Source organism: Anser anser, assembly GCF_964211835.1.
Source record: "Anser anser genome assembly, chromosome: 6".
NCBI lineage: Eukaryota > Metazoa > Chordata > Aves > Anseriformes > Anatidae > Anser > Anser anser.
The window spans coordinates 39,861,883-39,877,199 of NC_139726.1; the positions used below are offsets into that span (position 1 = coordinate 39,861,883).

Consider the following 15,317-nt stretch of genomic DNA (forward strand, 5'->3'; position numbering starts at 1 on the left):
GACAGGGACGTTTTCTTCTATATTGTCTTTCCCCCACCTGCAGCCATTAAGATTATTTGATTTTAGGTCTTGTTCAAATTTCCTCTCCCAGTGAGGGAGGGTAATTGCTTGCTCTCTGCCTCCTGCTGCCCACCACTGCCCTTTCTACTCCCCATCAGCAGCTGCTTAAGGAGGGCACGCAGGAGCAGCTGCCATAAGAGCATTCAGGGGAGCAGTGACCATGACAGGTAACTCACACCAGTGCATCCAGAAGAGGCATCAAGCCACCTCTTGTACCATCAGCCTTTCAAAACTCCCACCACAACAAGGCTCTGAGCTTCTCTGGTCACCTGTACAAATTACTTCCTGAGTTTTTACCATTTTCAGGAGGTGCCTCACCAGGCCCACCTACATTTAAAACAAAACCAAACCAAAAAAGAGCTGTACAGGACCCTGCCAAGGTCTCAGACGTACGTTACTGGCCAGCCAGCAACACGTTCCGGTTGCAAGCATCTATCATAACCCCCGCCAGTGGGATCCAACAGCATGTCCTGCCTGCCCATCAGGTGCTAGAGCCCTCCTGGGGCTCAGGATGACTTAAGTACTTTTACGTTAAAATTGGATCAAGTACAATATAAACACATTTATATAAGAGACAAACGTGTGTTTTTAAATTAGATCATTCCACAAATGTAGGCTATCGAGCAGCCCCATCTGCACCCTGGGAAGGCAGCAATGGCCAGGTGCGCGCGTAGGAGAAGAGAAGGATGGAGCAAGAAGAAAACCAGGAGCAAGTAGCTGAGCACAACATGAGCGCGTAGGGAGAACAGAGCCCTGGGCACGGCTCAGCAGGCGGCAGGGCTCACCTGTGCGGCTATTGCTAAAGCCAGGTGAAGCAGGTGAGGGTGGGATCCTGCAATCCCACCATCAGCACTAAGCTTCACTCAGGCCTTCTGCATGCTGCAGGGCCTAGGCAAGTCTGGCAGTCAGCTGAAAGCACCCGGCAGCCCACAGGCAAGCGGCCTGGCTGGAGAAGGGCAAGGATTTACAGTAGCCCTGGGGCTGGCCAGGCCCCACGCTCATCAGGGAGCACCAGCTGGCGGAGAGAGACCACAGCACTGCCTGAGTTTAAATCAAACATCCCACTTGGGATTGAAAGAGGCTTTTAGAAACAAGCTAAAGCCCAAGCTGAAAATTTAGAGCTCCCGAGGTGACCTCCTTGACTGACCAGGAAGCCACGACACCCTGTGCTCGGGACAGGCCTAGGCGGTAACCACCCTGCACCTGGCCTGGAGCGAAAGCCACAGGGTCTCACCCGGTTCTGGCTGCAACGCCCTGCAGGACCAAAAGCGTGCACAGGAGTCAAAGGCTCAGTGAAGCTGGCACCAGGGAGCCGAGCTCAGGTTTTATTACTTCTTCCCAGGCTCTCAGCACGCCCAGCCTGGCTCCAGCACTGGGGCAGGAACAGGGGAACCCCAACACACGTGCGGCCTGGCCCTGTGGTGAGCATCACAGGACCTGGCTCAGGAGGACATCCCCCGTTCCTGTGCTTGCACTTAAAATTACCAAGTACCAATGGACTGCATTAGGAGTGTCCCCAAAAAGGATGTGTTAAACATGCTTCCCTGAACTGGCCCTAGACAATCCCAGCTTTGTACCAAAGGAAATATGAGTAAATCAAATTTTAAAAAATTACAAAATCTTTTAAATAGACATAGAATCAAATTATGCTGTTGAACCTTTTGATACATACTGAAAGCAACACTTTTTTTTTTTTAAGACAATTTTGCTAGTTTAATTTAAACCAGCCAGGAAAACAAAGGATTTAGCTGGAGTGCAGTTAATGATTCCAATGAAAAGAACTAGCTGTTTACATGCTTGACGCTCAGACATTTCCTGGCCCCTTTTAGCTGTCCATACAACACATTGTTAAGTTAACACTTAATAACACCAGATTAATATATAACAGAGAGATGTGTACTGCAGCCTCATTTGCTCTATTTAGCAAGTTCTATTAAATTCTGTTTTTCTCCCTTAGAGGACTGTAAATAAGCCAATGTTCACCTTTGAGAATGAAAGTCTAAAGTGCAACTTAATACGAGCAAATCACCTGGCAAGTCATTTGTGACCCACAATTTAAAATCCCATTAAAAGTACCTATTCAGCTAAATGGGGGATCTGAGGCCAAGCGGAGCATGAAGCTGAGGGGCATGGCCACTCCCCCCACCTCTCCGGGCCTGTGAACCTGATCAGGAGCAGGGCTGGTCCCTCACAAACTGTCCATGAACTGAAGAAAACAGTACCTGCAAGCCTTGACTTCCCGATGAATTTGGCTGTGCGAGCTGGCACTTTGGGCAATCCCTCTCAAGGCAGCTTGTGGTGATGTCTGGTGGACGCAATGTGCCACAGAGCACTTGGACATAGTGAAATGGCTATGACTTGTTAAGTGCTACAGCACAGGCATCCCAATGGATGCATGCACCCCATGGACAATGGGCAACTCTAAAACTAAATGATAATACTAATTAGACTGATAATAAGACTAATAAAATAACAACCTCCCCTTTCTCTGCACAGGATGTGGGCAGCAGAAAATTTTAAAAGAGTTTGAAGCAGGGATTTTGTAAAAGATTCCTAAAGGAGACCACAGCTCAGACTTCACAGAAACACAGAATCGAAGGGGTTGGAAGGGACCTCGAGAGATCATCGGGTCCAACCCCCCTGCCAAAGCAGGTTCCTTAGAGCAGGCTGCCCCAGTAGGCGTCCAGACGGGTCCTGAATATCTCCAGAGAAGGAGACTCCACAACCTCCCTGGGCAGTCTGTTCCAGTGCTCCGTCACCCTCACCGTGAAGAAGTTCTTTCGCATGTTGGTGCGGAACTTCCTGTGCTCCATCTTGTGGCCATTACCCCTTGTCCTGTCCCCACAAACCACTGAAAAAAGGTTGGCCCAATCCCTCTGTCTCCCACGCTTCAGGTATTTGTAAATATTAATAAGATCCCCTCTCAGTCGTCTTTTCTCCAGGCTGAACAGACCCAGGTCTCTCAGCCCTTCCTCACAGGGAAGATGCTCCAGGCCCCGTATCATCTTTGTGGCCCTCCGCTGGACTCTTTCCAGGAGGTCCCTGTCTTTTTTGTACCAGGGAGCCCAGAACTGGACACAGTACTCCAGGTGAGGCCTGACCAGGGCGGAGTAGAGGGGGAGGATCACCTCCCTTGACCTGCTGGCCACGCTCCTTTTAATGCACGCCAGGACCCCACTGGCCCTCTTGGCCACCAAGGCACACTGCTGGCTCATGGGCAACCTGTCGTCTACCAGGAATCCCAGGTCCTTCTCCTCAGAGCTCCTCTCCAGCAGGTCGTCCCCCAGCCTGTACTGATACATCTGGTTGTTCCTTCCCGGGTGCAGGAAGGTCGTCGATGAAGATGTTGAACAAGACCGGACCCAGCACCGACCCCTGGGGAACGCCGCTAGTCACAGGTCTCCAACCGGACTCTGCGCCGCCGATCACCACCCTCTGAGCTCAGCCAGTCATCCAGTTCTCAGCCCACCTTACTGTCCACTCTATCCCACACTTTCTCAGCTTTGCTAGCAGGATGTCGTGGGAGACAGTATCGAAAGCCTTGCTAAAGTCAAGGTAGATGACATCCACTGCTCTCCCCCCATCTACCCAGCTGGTGATGCCTTCTAGGGATGCACTAGCACCCTTGACACAGGAGGGAGGACTTGCCTTCATAACTAAAACATCTTTTCTCACCAGCAGCCCCAGGGCCCACATAGGCAGCCAGGCACCCAGCAGAAGGATTTGCAGCACAACTCTGGAGTTCTTGTGCTGGAGGGAGCACTGGGTTAGATCTGTCATACACACCCAGGGCTAGACCATATCAGCATGCCAGACACAGAGTTGTAGATGGGACCTCACCAAACGCTCTTCTGTTTGTTACTAGCCTTTTATCCATCTCCTCAGGCTGCGCTGACTTCCCACATCCTCTCCCTAAAGCAGACAGGCTGCAGGAGTTGAATGCTGCTACACTGAACTGCAGATGTGGCCCCCAGCCAGCGTGCCTGCCTGTAAAACATGCTGCAGCCGATGGAGAGCACCCTGCTCTGAGCATGGGGAGCTGCTTCCCTGGCTCAGTGGAAGCTTTTTGCTAAACTAACTAGGGAACAGCTATGACTTTAGATTCACAGCTTAATATAGGTCTTCAGGGGTAAGAGTAAGATTACAGTTTAGTACAATCTGCACACTAGTTTTTCTCCTGGTGAGTTTCCCATGTGCTCAGTCCCTAAGATTTAAGCCTATGTTAAAAGAACAGGAAAAAATCAAATCCCCAAACAAGCGTAGAAGGAGGGAATTCATTCTGGCTAGTACTTCAGCAGAGATACGGTTCTTTTATTAACAGCGGGTGAAATACCTTTGAATGAATGAAAGAACTATGAACAAAGCTACAAAAAAGTCTAGGTGTGAGTAGCAGTGAGAAAGCAGAACTCCTGCCAGCACACTTCTGAGAGTGTTGACTTACAAGTGCTGGGGTGAATGTCTCAGCTCCTCCGCTTGGGTCCAAATTCTTTGAAAGGAGTTTTTTATTCCAAAGCATTTAAATGCCAAAAGCAGACCTCAGATTTGTACCTCAACTCCTACAGAACACAGGCACCCTCAGACGTGAAGTTTAGTCCAGGTCCAGCTGTAATACACATGCATTTTAACCAGTTGTTCAAAGTATAATGTAATAAATTACAGCAATTCAACAGCAATTGAGCATGTATTTTTTACATAATTTTCTAATAAACACAAATGAAGAGATAATTTCTAGACACATCTTTTCTTTCTAAATCAGTAACATATTTGCGCTACATTTTAAATTAGGTGAATTGATACAGCTGCAACATTACCGGAGCTCTCCTGCCTCGCCCTGAGGTTTGGCCAGAAGAACCTGAAACTTTGCCTGTGGTAGGAAGAGCACAGAAAGCTGCCATGCATTTTACTTACAGGTAACTGTCTTACAAATGGCAAGTGCAACTGAGTACCCCCTGACATATAACTACCCATATCACAGGAATACAGATCACTTCTAGGCCTGATTCTCCACTGCGAAGTTGCAGTTGGCAAAGACAGGGAATGTCTACAACAGGCAATTCAACTTGGGGCAGATACCCAGGATCACTGGGGACTTGAAGCAGCACTGCCACACCAGCAGGGCTCTCTGCCCAGGCTAATTAGTGGTCTACACAGAACTAAGACAGCTCAGCTGCTCCCAGGGCTAGTGCCTGCTCGCAGCTAGCTCCAGCTAGCTGCCCTGGGCATCCGTTCAAACATCAGGCTCCCAGCTTGGCCATGGGTCACCTGTACTGTACCTAGCATGCATGAAGAAAAGCATAGAGAAGCCAAGCTTTTCACAACTGTGTGCTCTCCCATCAGAGAGCTTCACCAGCACAACAGGTCAGCAAACAGGCTGCTGTACCAAAGCTGAGCGCTGGTACCAACAGAAAGCACCAGTCACTCCAGGAAACTCACCTCTGCTGTCTCCATCTTCCCAGGGGATGCTGGTGCCAGCTCGCAGGAGCAGGGGGCTCTGCAGTCCCCCAGCTCCCAGATGGCAAGGGGGGCCCAGGTGGTCCCACTCTGCCAAGCCCCAGCAGCTCGGCTGCCAGCAGGGCATGCAAGAGTGGCAGTGCAGGGCACAGCAGTGACCCCAGAGCTGATGGTATGGTGAGGGGCTGTGCCGGAGGGACAGGGAGGGAGCCACAGCAAAGCTTGCCTGTGAAAAGGAGGAGCTGCCTCTGCAGACTTACAGCATGCACCTCAGCAGGGAGTTTGGAGAGGAAGATGAATCTGAATGGCATTAAAAGAGCATTGTTAAAGATAAATAAATAATCACAATGCTGTTTCCAAAGCAGGCCTTTTTAAACTTATTATTAATTCCCTTGAAAGACATTGGTATGTAGCTACGGTATGTATGGATAAATCTGACAGAGCCTCTTCTAATCTAATCAAGAATTGGTGCATGTAAACTAAACAATCTCAATTAGACTGTGGAAATCATTGCCACAGGATATTGCAAAACCAAAGAATCTTTAAAAGTGCTGAAGCAAACTTATGAAAATTAGTTCCCTTTGTAGGCACTAGACATAACACTCTTCATACAACCTTCAGTTCATGTCCTTCAAGGTCTAGACACACCAGGGAAAGGACTGCAGCAGCAACAGACTAGTTAGACTCATAGCTTATGTACCCTGTACTCCTCTATGCCAAATTTTGTCCCAGTGTCATCACTGACACAGTCTCATTGTGACCATGGTTTCTCCTCCTAGGAATTTTTAATAGGATTTTATTTTTCCAATTTCTTCAATATGTCACTTTTTTTTTTGCCAATTGCAAAAGAGTAATTTTTAAGGTTTGTCAGGGGAAAAAAAAAAAAAACAACCAAGGGGAGAGGAAGTTTAACAGTTTTGAAAGTTTTTAAAATGACTATTTTGGAAGACATAAAGCACCAACTTCTATAATAAAAGAAAAATCCCAAACATACATTTCTTTTCTTTTTTTTTACTGAAGAATTTTAATTTTATATCTCAAATAATCTTTAATAGAATAAGATATACATATACTTCAAAAAACGAACAATTATGCCACCTGTAACACAAAAGCCTGCCTGGAACGCAGGCTCTGCAGCACGCGAGGGGCAGCACCTGGCTCTGGGTGCACACTTGCCGCATCTAGCACAGTCCCCATCTTACAGCACCCACAATGTCCCTGCCTACTCACCCCTCCTCGGTACAGGCCTGCTGTAGCTGAGCTGTCCCAGCTAGAGCATCTCAAGGGGCTTGTCTGCCCCCCAGAGTTGTCCCCAGAGGGGTTCAGTTTAGCCGTTCCTTCCCTTTGCTGGAGCTAACACCGAAAGTCGCCTCCGCTTCCCTACACACAGCGCTTACATTGAGATTCAGCTCTCTAGAAACCATTACACACAGCACGTAATTTAACAGGGATGCTGTAGATTTAATAAGACACTGATTATATACAATTTCAAAAGACATCCAGCTACAATATTGATATGGGGTGGATCACAGGGCTGCAAAGTTGCAGAGACATTCATTCCCTAATCAATTGGCATTTAACATTACAGCTCGCTGGCCTACAGGATCTCCATCAAGTGCATAATTGGTAGCTTTAATTAAAGGGCTACCCACAGCTTCATAAAGAGCTAGAGACCAAGGGCCTGCAACAACTGAGAAGAGATGAGGTTGGTCACGTTCTTATTACCCTGCGACCTACCACCAGCAGCGGTCACGTGCTAATTACAGGTCTCTTGCAACAGCACACTAGGCAGTTTTCCAGACTGATATCTCCACCACAATCAGAGCCAAACTGCAGCTTATCAGACTGACTATCAACTTTGTCCCTGCCGGAGAGGTTTCTACACCTTACCCCCAGGTCTCAGAAATGGTATTTTATTATATTTCAGGGACTTAATAAGTCCAATATTGATGAAGTTGTTGCTCCTCCTAGATCCCCATGTTAAGGAACAACACCCAGGACAATTATCATCATGTCCAGGCAAGATGAGCGAGGGCACCCATCCTGGTAGTATTAGCACACCACAGATAATCATGATGTCCACAGCACCTGCATTCAGTGTGCTGGAGCTGAGACCCAGAAGGGCCCCTTCCCAGCCCATGTCCCCAGAAAAACATTTGTACACTGACTGCCACACAACTCAAGCCGAGCCCTGCACAGTGGAAACCAGAACACACTTCTTGCCACAGCACCTTCAGGAGCGTGGCAAGAAGGGGCAATGCCGGGCTGGCAGTGCAGCAGCACTGGCCCTGGGAGGTGCGGCCCTTTCCCCAGTTCTAACACGGCAGCACTGCTAGCACTGGGCACAAATATCTTTCTGCAAGGCCAACAAGGTAGCTATGTTTTGCAAGTTAGCTTGATTTCCTACAAGGGAATGTGCAAAAGTCCCTTTTAATGGTTGCTGAGCCACAAGAGCTAACACAGAAGAACAGCTTTCAGCCTGTTTATTGCTCTCTCTCACCCCAAAACATGTCTACCTTTAGCTAACAGTGGTAATTTATCATGTTTAGAAAGGTGTTTGCCATTTACTGGATTATTATCTCATATAAGCTCCAAGTGCTATTTGCTACAGAAAGGGTCTCTGAAAGCATTTTTCTTCAGTTCATTTTCCAAACAGCAGGACCCCTAAATTCTCTACATTTGCATCGCATAACATATCAGAGGAATAGCGACTGAATCCTGCTGCACAAAACAATGACTATACATTTATTTACTAGTGAAAATTATATATAACAGCTGCTGATACACAAATATAGCTGAATATCTAGGTCTGAAGTTTCTCCCCATTCTTGGTTTTCAGCTCAGGTCCACACAACCTTAGGTACTTGTGAGCTGCTTCTAAAAGGAACCACTAAAGATCCTCTCAGAAAAGCAAAACATGCCGAATTTCAGTTGGGATCCACAGCCCTGCAGAAAGAGGATAAAAGCCACTACTCTATATTAATAATGAAGGGAGCTGAGTCTGGATAATCAGGGGTCACATCGAACGTTACTATTTCTAAAACTAGTGCTTTTATGGCAGATGTGCTAAGAGCCCGTAGTTCTAAGCACTGTACATTTGGAGACATATGGGTTTAGATTTTAAGCAGTTGTTGAACAAAGTTAATCTCACTCTGGAGCTAAGAAATGAATATAAGCAAGACTCTTTCATATCAGAAATTCTTCACGTTTGTTATTACATGAGTCCTCCAAAATATTTTCCAGCAGAAATACTTGGCACAGCAAAAAAAGTTCTAATGTAGTTGTTCAGTTAAAAAAAAAAAAAAAAAGAGTTAAGGTCAAAGGGCTAGTGATGCAGTCATATCCCAGAATATAACCCGAGACTCAGACAAACCAGTAGTGGGAGGACCATTTATACTTAGCAACTAGGTTGTCAGCGTGAAAACCTCAAGTGGGTTGTAAGTGTAGGGTTGACTGTCTTTGTTTTTTTATATTTGCTGAAAATCACGGGATGTTGTTGTTCAACTTAACTAAGCAGACTAAATCAACTGATTTCATATTTATTCTTCAGTTTTGTTTGCCTTATCTCAATCCATTTGGCTGATAACTAGGCCTGGCAAGAAGCACTGGCATTTTCTTTAACAATCATTGTCTCCAAATATGATCTTGTTCGTCTTCAACACCCTTGAAACCAGAAATGCCTATTCAAAAGAGAATCCAACTATGACCATTAAAGCTATAAATCCACTGCATGCCACTCAAAGCCAGCACTGAAGGCATTTCCTCCGCAGGACGGGCTGGTATGCTAGTGTCAGTTGACAAACGCATTTCCAAACAGCTCAGTAATTATTTTCTCTTCCTTTATTTATTTTTTAAGTGTCCATTAAAGGACAAAACACTTCACACCATGTTTTCCTTCCAACCCTGCTGCAGGCTACATGTTGACCTTGCCCACAGTTATTGGTCACTCCTTATCAGAAGCAGCTCCTCTTCCTTCTTCCCCTTCCTCCAGAAAACCTCACCCTCAAGTGGCTTTGGTGTCATTTTCAGAGGGCTAGTTCAAGAAACTAAGGGGTAGGTTTATTTATTTAAAAAGAGGTCTAACGCTATTTTGAAGGTTCATAGAATATCCCGAGTTGGAAGGGACCCACAAAGATCACTGAGTCCAACTCCCGGGTCCCCAGAGTTCATACGGAGTCAGAAGCAACATCACTTTTCTAACATATGCTCCTAACCATAAGCAGTGGGAATTTCAAAGCACACTCAGCATTGGCTTTTCTTCTTGTCCCACTGATTCAGTAGTGAGACTTCCCTTGACTTTAACGGGAATTGAGTTTGGTAAGTCCTGTGAAAGCCTCACTCAAAGTAGAGCAATTAAGGAGTTAAAGGAAACCCAAGTAGTCTCCTGGATCTCAAGATTAAAAGCAGCATATGTCTCTTCATCTTGCTCTTCCCCGTTTGCCAGTTTATGACCAGCACTGCCTGGGCATCACAGACAGAGCCCGCCTCTCCACAGCAAACAGACACAGCCAGGGCCGACAGAAGTCAGTTTCTCTGCCTCAGCCCTCCTGCTCTCCAAAAGGCTCTCTCACCTTCCTACACAGTATGAAAAAATAATAATAACAAGGCTCTGTTTTGATAGAGACAAAATGGTTGTTCAAATAGTTCTGCTAATTTCACAAAGATGCATGATAATGTTTCACATATGGCTCTGTGCCTTTTAATAACAGAAATTGAACACACATTTCAAGACACAAGTTTTGTTGATAGGCTGCTGATAGTCCAGAGTAACTGTTTGCCTTTTGGTTTTAATTATTCTAAAGACAGCCCAGGGATTATTTACCCAGACCTAATGGGTTTATGGGCTCTTTAAGGAGCAAGATAAGCCCACAGATACGACAGTGAGTGGCATGGGGGTCAGAGCTACCACAGGGGCCTGTGCTCCAGAGGATGAGAAGGTGGTAGGGAAGGGCTTATGCTGCAGACTCAGGCCTCTTAACAATTATCACATGGCCGTTAAGATAGTCTTGCTCTGTGTAAACATCCCTGTTTTCCCTGGAGGGGACTCTGATCTCGAGAGCACAGTCCACAGCCCGGTCCTGGCTTCCCAGAAGCATACACGAGGATGGGGCTGGACCACTCGCACCAGAGAGCTCACCTGAGGATCCAACTCACTGCTCCTGCATGGCAGGGCACCCTGCAGGGCCTGGTGCTTGTCCACAGCAGTCACCTGGTGCTTGTCCACAGCCCACCTGTGCTGGCCAGGTCTCCCACAGAGCCACAGGTCTGCCACACAGCCAGCAGCAGACCACAGCTGTCCTGCTGTCCCCATTGCAGCACCTGCCCTGCCAACACCTCATGCCAGCCCCGGGCCTGGTTGAGCTGGGATAGATGCAGAGCAGCCAGAACAGGACAGGCTGTGACTGCTTACACCAGCCATAATGACAACACTTTGGCTATGAAACAAGGCTTGGGTTGTCATCAGGTCCTGTGCCAGCAACCGGACCACGATGGTGCCAACACTGTGGCACCAACTGCAGTAGGAGCTGTGGGGAGAAAGGCCTGTAGTGCAGGGGAACATGGCTGGGCCTCCCCACAGCATGGGGACCATCTGTCCATTGGGATGGTTGGGACCATCCCAACCTTCCCAGTTGCAGTGTTCTTGTTCTTTTACCTGGATAACAAATTTGGAGGACTTTAAGCTATGTTAGGATGTTTTAGATCCAACTCTCACTGCACACTGATGTAGCACAAAGTCACTGACGTTACTCCTGGATCACACCACTAAAAGGCGGGTAGGAATCTGGCCCCTTTAATACAGGCTGTGTTACACAGTGTCAAGTACTATCTGTTTTAGAATACTACCTACTACTCATTCTAGCCAATGACTCATATTTTAGAGATTAAACATAACCAAGTTACTGTATAAACTCTGGAAACACCTTGAAGGCAGAAGATGATTTTATCCAGAACATCAAAAGTACAGGGGGAAGAAAAAAAAACACTGGAAGCTCTAAGAGGTAGAAGCCAAGACTATTTTAGATTTCAGAGTTAATTGCAGATTTGAAGTGCCTAAAAATGCAACAGATGGATCCTTCTTGCACTTGGAGAAAGCAGGAGGCCAGTAGCTTCACAGACCAACACAAGCACCCCTCCCATCAGAGGCAGAAGGAGAATCAGGCCTCCCAGCTGCAAAGAAATCCTTTCAGCTCATATGGACCTTGAGGAAGAAAGAGTCAGGCCTGCCACATCAGAAGTTTCTCCTTCCTTCAAGAAACTCGATCAATTTTGCAGAGGTTTTCAGCCCATTATCACATTACAGGTAGACAGTTGTCATAAAGCATTAGATCTAAGCAAGGCTGACAGCATAACTGCAGGCTAGCTCCAGGCTTGGCAGTCTGCGCAGCACCTGCAGGCGCAGAACCAGAGTGTGCTCCATCAAGAGACAGGCTGGCGTAATCTGCTGTGAATCACTTTGAATTGCTGCCCTTAATTGACAGTGCACTCAAGACCCGGTCTGCTATACGGACAAAAACCTCAAAGTACATTCATGTACACACACACACTTGCCAGGAACCTGCTTGCCTTCAGATGAGCAATTGTTTGAGACCTAGTGGCTTTTTTGTTGTTTTTTTTTTATTTCATTTTATTTTATTTTTTTAAGAGTTACACATTTTGCTCTGCTCCTTCATTACTGCAGGCTCACCATCCTCACAGAAATAAGCAAGATCAATGTTTCTCCTGAGAACTGTTCAGGTTTCAGAGGTGGGGGCAATCAACGTTCTGCTACCCTGGGGAAAAAGGAGGGGGCACACACACTTCAGATAGGGTCACAAAAGCCAAAACCGTGGAGAATTGCTATGGGACTGACATCTTCACGCTCTACCATGAGCCTAATCCTGCTCCCTCCAAGCCAGTCAGCATTTGCTAGGGATGCAAATAGGCAGGTGTCAAACCTCCTTTGTCAGGTGATGAGGATCCCTCTTTTACTAATGCTGCCTCCTAAGCAAGCTCTAACCTCTCTACATCCCAAACTAAGCTTAAAGCTTTCCTTCAGCTTCAAGGTTTGTTGTTCTGATTGATGACAGAATTTTAAAGAACTTTTAGGCCCAAGTTCTTATTTATGTTGTGCAGAAAGAAGTCAAGAAACTGAAATTCAAAGTGCTTAAATACCTAGCCCCTGTGCTGACAGCAGAGGCTGTAGAGAAGCCAGAAAACAAAGGAAATGGCCCTTCAGCATTCTCAGGTTTTTCATTAAAGTTTCAGAAAAAGTTTGCTGTCAAGATTAAGGGTCAACATGGAGAGCATGCTTGGGGAGCATTCTGGCTGTTGAGAGAAGTCCCTTCCCTGCCACAGATGCAGTTGTTTGCTTCCTGGTGAGAGGCCAGCTGAGGGAAAAGCCATAAAGAGATCACGGGGCCGAAGAAGTGGTTTCCATGACCAGACAAATCCTTCTCTTTATTCTATTGAAGTCTGCAGGGCCCAGACTACAGTACCTGACCAGACTGACAGCAGCCAGCTCAGAGCCACGGGAGCCACCCAGGGCTGTACGCTGCACTCCGATGGGCTCTGCCTTTCTCAGCAGCCCCCAGGACCAGCCCAACCTCTTTGGCATTTGTCTAGCGCCGCAGGATCATTTCAAGGGCTGATTTGTAAGGGGGACCACCAGCAACACACGTCAGATCTGGTTTAGGGCTTGGTTTAAAAGCATTTAGATAGAAAAATAAGTGCACAGGGATGTGGTTTACTCTGGAGAAATAAAGGCTACGTTTAAATGTTTGAAATTCCTGGTGACTCTAATAATTGGAACCTCTGCCTCAATAAAATGCACAAATAATGTTATTGAAACATTTCCAATCAAAAGGTATTATTTTTGGTTTAAAACAGATGCAGTAGTCAGTATTTAAAAGGAAGACGTCTGGGCGGGCTTACCTCTATTTCAAGGGAAGAGAAAACTACTGGAACATTGGTTTAGTCCCTTTTTCTCTGTTTTTACAGCCTTCGTACTACAACATTATAACCTTCACACAGTTCCTTTGTTGCTTTTTGTAACCAACTGGAAAGTAGCTCTATGATCATGCACTGAAGAAGTTTTATTGCATGAAGGTGTGTTTAAAAGGCTGACCGGGTAAGCCATCACATACCTAGAGAAGCACTAATGATGCAGGAGCTGAGCCTCCTCAGTACCACACTGAGTCAGCCCAACTGGCACAAGCATTGCTCTAAGCATGGTTATTGCACCAGTCTAGCAGGCACCAAATAGATTTACGAACCTAAGAGTCCCCTGCCAATTTTGACTTAGAGGTTCACAGGGCTATGTGACACGAACCACAGGCTTGTAGCTTAGACGCTATATTTTCAGTGGCATCTTGATGCTTAAAGATGCATTCAGGCACCTACTAGTAACTGTGAAAAGGTGTAAAGCTGCAGGTGGGCACTTTACCAGCTTAAGTGCTTAAATACCAAGCGCGTTGTACTATCGCTTCTGAAAGCAGAGCTCAAGATCCCCAGCATTATCTGAATTTTGCCTTTAGCTCACTGCTGACCTGCATTGCTCACACGAGTAAAGTCAGATGTACCTCACAGAAGCTGGCAGAAATTGGGCCACTGATTCATGTGTCTATAGGATTAGTTATAATTTGTGTCTTCAAGTAAGACAATAACTTTATCATGCTATCACACTCCATGGATGCAATATCAGCACATATGGAAGACATTTATTACTATAAATATTCGGGCACTTGATAGTTATCCAAAAATATAAAATCAGGTTAATCATTCTATCCTACAATCCCTGGCAAGAGATTTGAACTCAGGTTTTTCTGGCTCAGCTTAAGGTTTTACATATATGATCATTTCTGCCAGCTGGCAGCACTAAAATCTTAGGCTGAAGTAGTTTTCCAGCAGCCAAATCTATCTGCATAGTAATGTTACAGAGCTTAGCTTTTTGCAAGCCATATATTACCTAAAGATATCCTCCTATTGCACAGAGTTATGAAAGTTTATGTAGTACAGGTAGAAGAATTACTTTTCTTTTCAGAGTTAATCATTAACATCTCTCAGAGAAATAAACAACTGAAGCTATTGTGTTATTTCCAAAGGTTGCCCGGGGCAAATGAAATACTAATTTCATTAGCTGTCACACATAATACAAGGGCAGCTATACTGTCCCTGCATGCATGTAAAATTGTTTCCAAAAATAAGCTGAAAGAGGAAATCTCTAAAGAATGCATAGCTACCCATCACAGTGAAGGCATGGGAGAAGAAACTAACAAACTTTTCTTTTAAAAAAACACCCAGAAAGATCAGCACTAGTGCTTGCTCAACTTCCAGTAACACAGGACTCCATCCTGGGACTCACCAGCTCTCCTGTAACTCAATGGGATGCTAGTGTCTGGCCACGTAGCAATCTCCTGCTAGGTGTCACAAAAATGAAAAGGTTTAAACTTTCAGTTTTGTCTCTTGTTACCAGGAGGTCTGCATATTCCTCGCTTCCTTCAAGAGAAGCTGCTGGGCTTTTCGCAGACACAGGACCCTGACTGGTGAAGTTACAGCAAATACAGGCCTGCCCTGCCCTCCTGTCAGCCCACCTGCATCACCATCCACGTGTGTAGGATGAGGACACTGCTGCCAAACGCCCAGAGGCCAGCCAGACCAGCCAGGCTGGGACTCCAAAGCCTTGTCCAGCTCTGTGTAATGCACGGGTCTGGGAACAGGACAGCTACTTGCCAGGAAACAGAGTCAGAGCCAAAAGGGCATTGATGGACCAGCACCAGTGCAGAGGCTGCTCAGGCATCCCTGCAGCAAGCTTCTGGAACTGGGAGGCT

The 15,317-nt window shown here is 46.3% G+C and overlaps 1 protein-coding gene across 5 annotated transcripts in view; it reads right to left on the minus strand.

Annotated features, from left to right (window-relative positions):
* Positions 1-15,317, minus strand: part of LOC310902099 (uncharacterized protein) — a 108,670-nt gene that overhangs the window by 86,569 nt on the left and 6,784 nt on the right. The gene's annotated exons all lie outside the window — the stretch shown is intronic.